The sequence below is a fragment of the Artemia sp. Qi Xiang Cuo genome, chromosome 9 (genome assembly GCF_049724085.1).
Source record: "Artemia sp. Qi Xiang Cuo chromosome 9, ASM4972408v1, whole genome shotgun sequence".
Taxonomy (NCBI): Eukaryota; Metazoa; Arthropoda; class Branchiopoda; order Anostraca; family Artemiidae; genus Artemia; species Artemia sp. Qi Xiang Cuo.
This window is the reverse complement of record NC_142802.1, coordinates 2,361,245-2,374,000: the sequence shown is the minus strand read 5'-3', so window position 1 is coordinate 2,374,000 and position 12,756 is coordinate 2,361,245. Positions and strand designations below refer to the sequence as shown.

Below are 12,756 nucleotides of genomic sequence, written 5' to 3'. Positions count from 1 at the left end.
CTATTGTTCTACTTGTTGTTTATGTCAGCACCCGGGGCAAGAATGATCTTGTGTGCCCCCTGGTCAACAAACCCATTATAGACATCAGATTATGGTTATTTTACTTCTTTAAAGACTATATCTTTTCATTGTATATCTAATCAATTGTTTTACTGTCATTAATATACTTTTTCCTATAAAAATCCCATATGTACAAAGAAGTTTAAGAAAAACTCAAAGTAACGGTGGGTTTTATAGGTGGAGTGAAAGATTCCGCATAACGATATTTTATTGATGACACAGTACACATGCAATTTAAATTATATACGGTCAATCTTATCCAGTAAATTAAAACGTAACTTTACGCGGTTTTATCGAAACAAATGTCTCTATAATGTATTCATACGAAAACTTTGAAGCCACATCATTTTCTATGTTGATTATATTCGAGTTTGTCAACAGCTGCTTGACCGTCCTGTTTCTAAGATAATTTTTGATTAAAATTAATTTGCAGAACCTTCTTTTATTAAAATGAGCTGATACTGGCAGAGTTAAACCCATCTTCAAGGTGAATCTTCACTGGAACGTTCCAGAGCTGGGAAATTAGGATTCGAATTTTATTCTATCAGATAAAAAGTGTCTTACGAGCCCGCGAGTATCTACTAATCAGCACCCAGGCCATGGTGCTCCCTTGCCCCCCTAAATCTGTCCCTGTTTTAATATGGAAAATTCGACACCACCACAAAAATTAACCCCTCGGAAAATTTATCCACATATAACCTAGCGATAGTATATTCAAGTTTGATAATTATTGTTGAATATTAAATCAGCCCAAGCCCAATTTGAAAAACATTATTGAATACCAAGTAAACCAAAGAAAATTATTGAAAAAGAAATTTTATAATTTCGGTAGTGTGTCAGATGACAGAATTCATTTCTTTCAATCTGTTAATTGAATATCCTTAAAATGTGAGTAATTTGACAAGAAAGTATTGTCAATTATTTGTGTTTAGGTGTCCCCAAACCCATTAAAGAAAGAAAGAAAGAAAGAAAGATTTATTTTAAAAAAACATAGCAACAAAAAATTATTACTTCCTCCCCCAAAAAGCAAAGCTTGTCCGTGGGGGAGGTAGAGAAAACAAGATCCTTAAAAAAAGAACCCTTGGCCACCAATACCACTAATACCATCACACTAAACAATAAATACAAAATAATATAATATATTATACTTCCTCTGGGAACATCATATCAACAAAACCCCCACAATCAATAGATCAATCATAAAACCAAAACTCATATTCAGCAAAAAGCAGTTCCTTAATGATTTTTCTAAAAATATTGGGGTCACCAATAGTCTTAATATCACTATTCAAACTATTCTATTTTCGTGTACCTCTATAAAAAACAGACAAACATGAACGGGAAGATATACCTCTAGGTACACAGAAGTCCGCGCTACCCCTTATATCATGAGAATGAACAGTAGACCTAATGGACAATAAATCATTAAAACAACGAGGCTGAACATCCTGCTGCAGTCCAAAAATAAACCACAATACATAGAACTCACGAAGGCCTGCAGCCGGAAAAATTTTTAAAGTTGGGTAAATTTCTCGAACAGACATACGTGGAGATATACCAGCTAAAATTCTTACGGCATGATTTTGTAGAATTCTTATTGTTTTTAGGATAGAAGAAAAAGTAGAGAGCCAAATACTCGAACAATAAAGTATATACGGGTGTATTAAAGAAAAATAGAGATGGCGAAGGACAGATTTGGGAAAACAATGTTGGAGTTTCTTCATTATACCGAGATTTCTTGCCAAAATGTTGCTAGTTAAAGTTACATGTTCCTTAAAAGATAGAGTTTCATCTATTACAATCCCAAGGTATTTAAAAGACGCAGTCCGTTTTATAACGCCATTGGGCATATCTAATTCCTTGATCCATGGGTAAAAGTTTGATGATCGCGAGAAAATAATAAAGTTAGACTTAGCCATGTTAATCCTTCATTTATTTACCCTCAGCCATGCTATAATTCTATTAACTGATTCCTTCATGGAAATCTGCAGCAACTCCACTGTCTTAGCTCTGCTAATGGCTGTTGTGTCATCAGCAAAAAGTGAAACTGTTTCATTAGCCGGGTTTACCGTTAGTTCATTTATTCTATAGCAAAAATTATTCAGACAATTTGGTAAATCATTAATAAATATCAAGAATAATATAGGACCGAGAACTGATCCTTGCGGAACACCTACTTCAATACGCTTTTTTTTGGAAGAAGAATCATTTAGTTGGATATACTGATAACGCTTACTTAAAAAACTTCTAAAAAAATTTAATGATTTACCCCTCAAACCATACACCTCACACTTCTTAAGTAGAAGTTCATGATCCACAGTGTCGAAAGCTTTCATCAGATCTAAAAATATAGTGCCTATTTTAAAACCTTTATCTAATACCTCAATAATAATAGTTGTCAAATAAATCATCACCTGTTCAGTTATCCTGTTTCTACGGAACCCAAAATGTGTCTCTACCAGTAACTTATGATCCTTCAAGAAACTCATCATTCCAATACCAGAGCCCTTCTCTAAAATACGAGAAATGATGGGTGAAACAAATATCGGTCTACAGTTTCCTGGGCCAATTTCAATGCCACCCTTATGAATTGAGGTTACACGGGCAACTTTAAAACAGTCTAGGAATTTCCCTTGACAAAAACACTCATTAATTAACCCACATAAAACTTCAGCTATAACAGGAAAAATACATTTAAGTGTTTTTAGAGTAATATTATCGCTACCAGATGAATTACTACGCAACTCATAAATAATCTTTTTAATTTCATCAACTGTTAGAAGTCTAAGGTGAAGAGATACATCAATCGGGTCCCTCAGTAAGGACTCGAACGTTGGATCATCACTATCAGGTACAACTGACATAGCTAAATTCAGACCAATATTTGGAAAAATTAACTCTGAAATTCATTGCATATGTCCTTTTCAGAATTCAAAGTCTTTCCCATTACACTAACTAATTCATCAGGTACACTATTTATTTTTAATCCAATCACTTCTTTTATTAGTCCCAAGGTTTTCAAAGGGCATCCTTCGACCTCCTTAAACTTTTACTCAAAATATTTCTATTTTTCATTTCTTAAAATTGTATTCAACCTATTTTAATAAATTTTATATAATTGCTTATTTTCTTGTGTCGGGTTAATTATTTGAGCTGTAAAAAATTTATCTCTTACATTTATTTGCTTCAAAATCACAGGACTAATCCAAGGTTTTTTACTTGAGTGCTTTCTATTAAAAAGTTTCAATATGACTGCTTGACGTATCAAACTCTGCAACTTTTCATAAAATAAAACAAACTTTGAATTTGCGTCCTGAACTGCGCCTAGAACATCGTACCAATTCATCTTTTCTATATCATTTTTAAGTTTTACCATCGTACTTTTACTGATCACTGGAATCCTTGATTTTTTGCCATTAACCACCTTCGTGACAGTTCTAAAGCTAGCTGAAACTCCAAAGTGGTCAGATACATCGTTGATAAAGACCCTGGGAAGACTCAAGGGTATATTAGAAAGGATGTTATCCAGAAGCTTAGCTGATGTTCCCGTAATTCTTGTAGGGATATTTATACAAGGATGAAACCCATTAGATAAACTTCTATTAATAAATTCAGTGCAAGCAGATGACTGATCTATAAGGTCAATATTGAAATCCCCCATAATAAAACATGGCATAGAGTTAATCGGAAGTTTCATTAATTGTTCTTTAAATAGGTCCATAGAGTCTTGGAGCAGGCTCTGTGGAGGTCTATATACTACAACAATGCAAAAATTCAAATTCTCTCTAGTTATATGTAAAACAAAACACTCACAAACTTTCTCTCTATATATTGTAAGATCTTCTCTTATTGAAACCTTATAATCAGCCTGAATATAAGCTGCTAGGCCTCCATGTTGGTAATACACTCGATTCCTTACATATAAATTATAACCAGGTATATGCAGTAATTGTGAGTTATTATCATTTAACCACGTTTCAGTTAAAGCGATCACCTGAAAGACATTAGTATTTATTAATTCCGATAAAAATTATGCGCAGAATTCAATCCCTACGAATTCAATACTTATCACACATTAAGCTTGATAAGCATTAAAAGTGCCTGCGGGGTGGGGTGGGGGGGGGGATTTTTTGCCAAAACCTTCGCAAGATTGCATTATACAACTTCTTAAAGTTTTTCTCGGCGAGTGGATGAACAGTGTAGTAATGCATATAGGATGCACACAGACAGACAGATACACTTACACTTGCATTCGATATTATGAATATAAGATTATAAAATCTTATCTAGAAATTTATTATAGGGCCTTATAGAATCTTATTGTATAAAACCTTATTATAGAATCTTATAAAAAATTCTGGTCGATCAATATCCGTATATATTTAAGGTTGTATCAGGATGCTGCTCAGGATGGCTTTAGCCTTATAGAAAGCTAGAAATTATGTGAGTTTTAAATCCATTAGAACACTGTCATTCTCGGTGTTGACAATGAGCCAGAAGATCATGGTATCTCATCTGCATCCTGAACAGTTCTTGACAGTTCTCTTATTGCTAAGGATATCACACGCTTTCCCGTTGCTTCTGTCTTAGAAGTAATATTAGAAACTTAGCACAACGCAAGAATAGCAATTTTTGAAGTAAGACAGTCCAATAGTCTAAAACCCAATCTCTGCATGCAGGTTGTCAAAAGGGTATATCTGAAATATCCCATGAATAGTGTCGGGTATTAAGCTAAAATTTTCAGAGCATGCTAAGGGTGATGTTGAACTAACCGAAAGGCACTGAGAGCATGCTACTACTGCTACAATTGGTGCTACTGCTACAGCAACTACTACTATAACTGTTACTACTACTGCTACGACTATTACTACTGCTCCTATTATGTATGCTACTAGTAGCACTAATAAAGCTAAGAGTATTACGGTGAAACGTTCAAGGAATATAGAGGAGGATTATAAACTAAACTAAAACACATTATACCGATTCAGGTTATTAAACGGGCCCAACAGAAATATTTAAGGGACGGCTAAGGGTATTAAGTTTAATCTTTCGAAGCATGCTTAGGGGGATGCTGAAGTGATCGGAGGACAACCAGTCGTCTCCTCTGGCCCTTTTAGGTGTCTCCCTCAACCCTCGTAGAAATTTTGAAAAGTCCTTTTGTTCAAAATAGTCAAGGAATCTAGCATTTATGCGTCCGGAGATGTCATACCCCCACAGCCCCTGGCAAGGAACGTAAATTATGCAACTCGTCCATTAATTACATGCAGGATTTATCGTTTGGAAAGGGGGGAATTTTTGACCCTAAGTGTGCCCATAAAGGCCAAGGGTGGTGAGTTGAAATTTCGGGGAATGTTGAGAGATATATTGAGCAAAATCAAGATACACTCTATGTGCAACTAAGTTATCAATTAGGCGTGTCTGCAATGTCCTAGGAGAGGGTAAAGGTATTAACTTTGGACTTCCATGTCCACTAATACTGCAACTACTATCCTGAACGTAACTGTACTACATGTCACAGCGACTAAGATGACACGGACGGTGACTACTTGCAACTGTGACTACTTGCGACTTCGATTACGACTACTTGTGACTGCGATTACTTGCGAATGTGACTGCAACCAATCACGACTGTGACTGGAACTGTTTGGCATTGCCACTACTTTTGCTTGCGATTTTTTCAGGATATTTTAGGGAGATATTGAACAAAATTTAAACATACTATGTATAAAATCGAAGCACAAAATTTCCAATTATTTTCAGAAATTTTGAGGGAGATATTGAACAGAGTCAGAACTGCAAGTTTGATCACCCGAACCTGTGCAAGCATGGTTCGTTACGCCAGTGCCCTAACAAACATAAATGCAACTTTGTCCACACCACGAAACAGGAAATGTCTCCAAAGCAGCAACCGGCGAGGTCTCCAAATACAAACCATCCTAGGCGTTTCCCATTGAATAATCATAGAAGACCGGTTTCTAACGAAAGAGGTATTTCCCCTTTGTATTTAATGTACTTTAGCCAAAATACTGCTCCTTCTTTCTTCTCAGGTAACGGCCAAGTTGTTCAACCCAGCCCAGTTCTCCCTCCCAACTGGAGTATGGCGAGCCACTGGCCAAATCTTGGGGTCCCTGCAGCCCCCACGCCCGTTGTCCCAACAAGTTCTAATAATTTGGGAAACTTCTAGCATTTTCGGCAATCTACCCCAGGTAGATAAAAAGAAAGAAATAGCTAGTTCCTACGACCTCCCCTCTTTTCTCCTTGTTAATGCCCAGTCTCAAAGCAATAGAGTGACGGAACTTTCGACAAGACTAAATGACAATAGAATTGATATTTGCTGCCTAACAGAGACGTGGTCTGCCAATGAGTTTAACGCCCAAATAAGTAACTATAATTTTCTCGTCAAGAGTGGGCGAAACAAGGAAGGTGCTGTCGTCACACATGGAGGAGGAGTCGGTATGTATATTCGAAACGAACACATCAGATATATGAATGCCCTTAGACTACCGACTAGGAGCTGTTGTGGGTAATATTGAGACTAAAAGTTCTTCCCCGTAAGTTTTCCTCGATCGTAGTTGTCGTACTCTATTTTCCGCCGCGGTCGAGTTACAGGCGGGAGCTCATAGCCCATCTACAAGCATGTTTGGATGAGATTAAATTGAGACACCCAAACAGTTTTTGTGGCTCTTATGGGTGACTTCAACGACCTACTACCCAGCTGGATTGAACGATCGCTAAGCTTGAAGCAAGTTGTTCGTGAAAAGACAACTCAAAAGTCTGTCATTGATCTCATCTTCACAGATATTTCTGGTTTCTATAGTGATCCAGTGACGTTGCCGAGTCTTGGTAAAAGTGCACACTTCTGTGTGTACTGGTGTCCCGGGGAGGAAAAGAGAATAGGAACCAAGCGAATTTTTTCAAGCCGGCCTCTGACTGAGTCTGGAAAAGAGCTATTCGCTAAATGGGCTATTTCGAAAAACTGGAAAAGTTTGTACAAAAACTGCAATGTCAGTGACATGTATAGAATATTTTCCCCTGAAATACGGACAGCTTATGATGTGTATTTTCCAGAGAAGAAAGTCACAGTAAACTCAGCTGACAAGCCCTGGGTTAACTCGTGCCTGAAAAGGCTGATACGCAAAAGCAACAGGCTCCATAAAAAGGGGAAGATAGGTGAAGCTTCCAAGCTGAGAAATCAAGTGGTGTATGAAAGTAGATTGGCTGAGAAGTCATACAGTTAAAAAATGAACGAGCTTATGACCACAAATCCAGCCGGCTACTATAAAGGAATGCGGCTTCTCACTGGCTCCTCTGTAAGGCAAAGTGTAAGCGTATACAACGAATCTGGGAATAAGCTCGACGCAAACGCTATTAATAAGTATTTTGCTAGTATTTACAGAAGCAATCCACCAATTCCCAGTGTTCCCCCCTTGGCTGTTCCATCAGAAACACCTGTGATTTTCCCTTACGAAGTTGCAAATGTTCTTGAGAGACTTGACCCCAATAAGGCAACTTACCCTGGAGACATTCCAGCAACCCTCTACAAAGAAAATGCAGCCTTTCTAGCTGAACCTCTGACTACCTTTTTAAACCAATGTATTTTGGGTGGTACCTTACCGGATGATTTAAAAAAAGCAGCTGTAAAGCCAATACCTAAAGTTTTGAATCCAATAGGGGTGAGTGACCTACGACCTATATCTTTGACCCCTATTGTATCTAAAGTTTAATGGTTACTAGAAGATTTCTGTGATAAAATAGATCCCTGTCAGTATAGGTTTATCAAAGAATCTAGCACAATACATTATCTTATCAAAATTGTGGAGGAAATCCTGGAGTATCTAAAAAATAAAGATGCATTTGTAGAAATATTGCAAGCAGACTTAGAAAAGGCTTTCGAGAAATCAAGCCATCCGGATATTCTTGAGTCAATGACAGATTTTATACCTTTTTTAATTCGGATAGTTTATAGTTTTTTACATGGATGGCAACAGTGTGTTAGTGCTGATGGGGTAAAATCGGATTTTCTTAAAGTTTTCTGTGGAATACCCCAAGGTACCAAAACGGAACCTGTTTTATTTTTAATACTGTGTAACAAAATTGTGACTTGGCATGAAAACAGAGCGAAGTTGGCAGATGATTTATCATTGCTGATACTTCATAAGCTAGGATCCATGATTAGTACGGATGGCATAATTCGCCGTTTGGATGCTGACTGTGAAGAAAAACGGTTTTCAATTAATCGGAAAAAGTCAGCACTTATGAGAGTCTCGTTTAAAAAAAAGAAGTTCCTAGTCAAAGTGATATAAATGTGCCAATTTTAAATAATATGACGATTTTAGGTTTAACTTTTAACTCAAAAATGTCATGGATGGATCATGTAAATAATTGTACTAAGAAGACGAATATAGCGTTGCGTGATCTAGTCCCAATTCGGCGATTCGGTTTTAGTCGTTTTTCACTGTTGAATTCCCAATTCAGCGATTTGGTTTTTGTCTTTTTTCAATGTTAAACTTTTATAAACTGTATATTCGGAGTCTTTTAGAGTATGCTTTTCCTGTGTGGCATTCGGGGCTAAGTAAAGAGCGGAGAACTGACCTTTAGATTGGGCAAGCACGAGCTACCCGTGTGATATTAGGTCTGATATTTACGAATTATGATGATAGCCTTAAAACCCTAGGCCTAGATGGACTTGATGCCAGGCGACACCAGCTTACAATGGCCTTTGGGCAGAAGCTTTTGGAGTAAACAGGCATCGAGATTTGTTCCCTGAACCGGCAAGTACAGGGTGTAATACAAGGCACCCGAATAAACTTAAGCCTTGTAAGCCCGTGGCTACCAACCGATACAGATTGTCTTTTCGACAGTATTTTGTGTCTCATTTTAATAAATAAGTGACAAGGACGAGTGATTATTTAAATTATATTGTGTCTCATTCAATTCTTGTTATTTGACATAATAAATTCGTATCGTATCGTAAAGTCAATGTCCACCGTGTGAATGTTGGTTGTCAAAACGGCACATCAGTGATATATCAGGGACGGCTTAGGGTATTAAGCTGAAACTTTCAGGGTATGTTCAAAGGAATGCTTGAAAGTGATCGAAGCTTAGCTTCCACCTTAATACTTACCCTATTTAGATGCACCCTCCACGAAACTGATCAAAATTTTGAAAACATGTTTTGTTCAAAATATTTAAAAGGTCTAATAACTATGCCTCCGGGGAAACCAACCAAAGTCCCCGGCGCAAGGGTTTTTAAATTATGCAATTTGTCCATTGTTTCAAACAGTCCGTGGTAAAAAACTGTAAGTAAGGAGCGATGCGGCTCAGCAACAACCGAAACTCGAAGAAACAGAGTCTTGATAACAATAGACACATCAAAATGATTGAATTTGGAAGCTTATTCAAAATATGTAAAATTAATCAAATTTAATCGTACCCATCAAAAGTTACTGAGACAGTTTACCCAATTTTGAAAAAGGGGGAAATTCCCCCAAAACATCAGATGATCTTAATGAAAACCACTCCTTCAGTTTCAGCATACCAGAGAACCCTATTGTGAGGTTTCAAGCTCCTATTTACAAAAAAGCTTTTTTTTGTTTTTTTTTCCCAGGGATAATCATATTGAACCAGTGATCGTAGAAGACCAAGAGAAGGCTCATTTGATCGGAAATAAAAAGTTCTAGTACTTTTTTTTAGTGACCAAAAATATTGGAGGGTATCTAGCCCCCTCCCACACATATTTTTCCCCAAGGTCACCCAATCAAAGTTTTGAGATAGCCATTTTGTTCAGCCTAGTCAAAAAACCTATTAAATATGTCTTTGAGGATGACTTAATCCCCCACAGTCCCTGGGGGAAGGGCTGAAAGTTATGAACTTGCCCGTTGTTTACATAAAGTATTGGTTATTGGGAAGCATACAGACGTTTTCAGGGGGGATTTTTCATGGGGGGGCTTACGTGGGAGGAGGGGTAGGCGTTTTTCATGGGGAAGGGAATTTTCCATGGAGGGAGAGCCGGATTTTCCAGTATTTTCTTAAAAACCATCAGGTATTAAATAAAAAAAAAATTTCAACCAAAAGTAAGGAGCAACATTAAAACTTAAAAAAACAGAAATTATTACGTATATGAGTTGGTCGTCCCTCGTCAATACCTCGCTTTTTACGTTAATATTCTTAGTACTTTTAAAAGAGCGATTTATTCTAATTAAACGGCCTTTGTGAGTCATTCTTAAAGAATTGGGACAAAATTCGGACTTTGGCGTAAAGAGTGAGGCGTTGACGAGGGGTGACCCCCATCATATACGTAATAATTTCTGTTCGTTTTAAGTTTTAATGTTGCTTCTTAATTTCAGTTGAAAAACTTTTTTTTTAATGCATGAAGGATTTATCGATTGCGAAAAGAAGGAAGAAGTGTCTGAAAAAGCCAAGGGTGGTAAGGTGAAACCTCCGGGAATGTTGAGGAGGATGGAGAACTGGATCAAGAGACACTATGTGCATCCAGGCTAGCAATAGGGGGGAAATCTGGAATATTATAGGAAAGGCGTAGGGTATTAACTTAAAATTTTCAGGGCCACTACTACTACTACTATTACCAATACTGCGGCTGTAAGTGTGACTGTGACTACTTGCGACTGCGACAACTTGTGATTGTGACTGTGACTACTTGCGACTGTGACCACATCTACTTCTGAATACTTTCAGGAAAATTACTCAGTATTGGGGGGGATGCAGAAGAAAATAAATACACAATATGGGCACACTGATTATCAAAACGATGCATCGACAATATCTCAGGAACGGCTGATGGTATTAAGTTGAAGTTTTCAGGGCACGTGGAACAAGGATTTGAGGGCAAACACCCGCCCCATTCTTTTTTGATGCTCCCTTCATCACTGATCAAAATTATTATAAAGCATCATAGCTAACAATAGTGGGAATCTGAATTATTGTTAGAACGACCAGGGGTATTAACTTGAAACTTTCAGGGGCACTACTACTACTACTGCCACTGCTGTTGCCACTGTGACTGCTTACAGCTGTGACAACTTGTGACTGTGATTTTGATTACTTTTGACTGTGACTACATCTACTTATGACTACTGCTAGGAAATGTTGGGGGAATGCTGAAGAAAATCAAAACAACATTATGTGCACACTGATTGTCAAAAGGATGCATTAGCAATATCTCAGGAACGGCTGCGGGTATTAAGTTGAAACTTTCAGGGCATGTTTAACAGGTCTCGGAGGGCAAAGAATCCGCTTGTCCTTATTAGATTATATTTCACTATTACTGAAGTACAAGCTCAAAATATGTACATGTTAAAAATGAACAATTTTTCACAGTTTGTTAAACTCAGACCAGAAACCACCCTCTGGGTAAGAAAGGGGGCAGAATTCTGTTCTTTGTCCGTAACACAGTTCATATAATTATCCAGTAAGCTTATCGCAGATCATTTCTGGTCTTCGTTCTCGGTGCGAACAAAAAGCTCCTCCCACTTCTTCGTGCAGTTATGGATCAGTGTGTTTTCGTCAATCAATGAGAAATGGTTAGAAAGTGCATTATTCGAAATTGCAAAAGCAGAAAAAAACTTGGTGAGCCGGCCAAGTGGTTTGCAACTGTCCCATCACACAGGTATGACTTAATTTATATACAAATTATGACTTAATCTATTATTTACATACAGTGGACTCAAATGATTAGTCTATGTAGGATTTTGTAAAACAGGAGGCGGGGGTTTGAAGAAATTTGTTAAAATAAGGATTTTTTTTCTTCTAATTACTGGTGGAATAGGTGTGAGGGTTTCAGGGGCGGATCCAATATTTTTTTAGAGGAGGGGGCGCAAAGTAGGTTGATCCGACAAACTTACGTTAGGAGCAAGTTTAATTAATGTAAACTTGCGTTAATTAGGTAAATTACACTACTTTAGACTACTTTACGGGGGTAACCCTCGCCCCCCTCTGGATCCGCAACTGGATAGTTTATCTTTTTTTTCACGTCGAGATATTTATTTTCTGAGATTGTAGTTCCTGTGATATTTGAAAATTCTTAGTTACCTGTTTTTGCGGAGATCCTAGATAAGACTAGTTTTGTTTTCAATCAATATTTTCGTATGAAATTGGCAGACCTTTCCTGAACTTTAAACAATAACACCTCTGTTTGAAAATCTTTGCACTTTCTGAATTTAGATAGCGATAAGGGTTCCTGATTGCGACCAATTTTAGGACTTGGGTCTCTTTTTTTGAACAAAGGGGTAAAATTTTTTAAAATTTGTGTTTGATTATCTCCTTAATGAGCTCATCAGTACTACAGAAAATAAAAATCAAACCAATATAAAAAAACAGATGTAAAAAGTGGAAGTGACTATATTTAATTTAGCTGCAAGTCTACATTCATGCCCACCACGTAATTTCCCTTTGAGAAAAAATTGATAAACTTTTAAAACTGAAATATCAATGTGAAGCACCAAATATCATAATCAAATGTCATCGCTTTACGGCATTGTTCAAATAAAACTTATTTTTTACTTGATTATCGTCGTAAATTTATTCTTTGTCTTTCTTTCCATTCTTAAACCAATGTTATATTATAATACTTTCATATAAATTTATATGCAGTGTTACCGCCATACCAATTATTCTCCTTTCCTTTTTTATTCTTTAATAATAATTTCTGGTCGTTTTGAGTTTGAATTATAGTAGGCT

General features: G+C 37.0%; 1 protein-coding gene across 1 annotated transcript in view; it reads right to left on the bottom strand.

The window, feature by feature from the left end:
* The window catches only part of LOC148948218 (G2/mitotic-specific cyclin-B2-like), a 113,663-nt gene that overhangs the window by 37,896 nt on the left and 63,011 nt on the right, over positions 1–12,756 (bottom strand). The window lies entirely within an intron of this gene.